Raw genomic sequence first — 1,359 nt, forward strand, 5'->3', positions numbered from 1 at the left:
TTGTATCGATGATTGGATAGTCTCAAAAGATGAATTCTTCCGACGCAGTATCCACATGCCAGAAAAATGGCAAAAAGTAGTGGCTAGCGATGGCCATTACTTTGAATAAAACATTATGTACCGTTCTTTCACAAAAATAAATGCTTAATTTTTGATTAAAAACGGCGGAACTTATTTGTAACTCCCAATAAATTTATGATTTTTATTTAGACTTAAGTTATAATTTTTTCAGAATTAGCAATTTTTATAGGTTTTATTGCAAAATAAATACGGCGTGTTTTAATTTACTTGAAATAAGTAATATTTACTTAACATTTTTTTGTATGTACATGTGCACGCTTCAGAACAAACTGAGTTTTTTCGAATAGTTCTTGATCATTTCCCAATTTTCGCAATCGAGATGTTATTTCTAAAGCGCTGAATATCCGACATCGATAGATTGGCGTGTAGAAAATAGGGCAAGCGCCCTATGCTGCTCACCGCCGCTAAGCTCGAACGGCGCGCCTGCTAGACCATTCCCGCTCCTCGCAGCTCGCGCGTCGTGCGCTCAGTGGGCCTACTATCTTCGACAAGGTAGTAGGTCGGGCGGATCCGGCTATTCCCGATGTATTCGGTTATATTTACTAGGTGTACAAGTATGAAACGATTTTTTTCCTAAAAAAACACGTTAAACTCGGAAGAATGATAAAAAGAGATTTATTCAAAGTATGCTCCATTGCTAGTTACACATTTTTTCCCATCTTTCGGGCAATTTGTGAATACCACGCCAGTAAAAATCTTCCCCTTTTACCGCGAACCATTCATCGAGCCATTTTTTCACATCGTACGAACCAAAGCGCTGCTTAGCAAGTGCGTGACCCATCGATGCAAACAAGTTGTAATCTTCTCGGAAGGAGCCAAGTCTGGTGAGTAAGCCGCCTGGGGAACTTCCCAGCTAAGTGCTTCCAACGTATCCTGAACTGGTTTTGCCGTGATGGAGCATTGTCATGGAGAAAAATGACCTTGTGTTGCCTTTTTTGGTCGTTTTTTTAAGCAGCGAACGGTTCAAATCGATCAATTGTTGTTGATAGCGTTTAGTATTAACCGTTTTGCTAGGCTTCAATAGCTCATAATAGACCACATCCTTCTGGTCCCACCAAACACAGAGCATCGTCTTCCTGCCAAAGCGATGCGGTCGATGTGGATAGTGCACCTGGGTCTATCCCCCCCTGGGGATTTTTTGCGCTTGGGATTCTCCAAAAAAATCCACTTTTCATCCCCAGTAACGATACGATGCAAGAATGACTTTCTTCTGTATCGTTCGAGCAAAATTTCACATGTGTTTTTGCGCTTCTCTATCTGTCTCTCGTTCAATTCATG

This window comes from Atta cephalotes, assembly GCF_000143395.1.
Source record: "Atta cephalotes unplaced genomic scaffold scaffold00037, whole genome shotgun sequence".
NCBI lineage: Eukaryota > Metazoa > Arthropoda > Insecta > Hymenoptera > Formicidae > Atta > Atta cephalotes.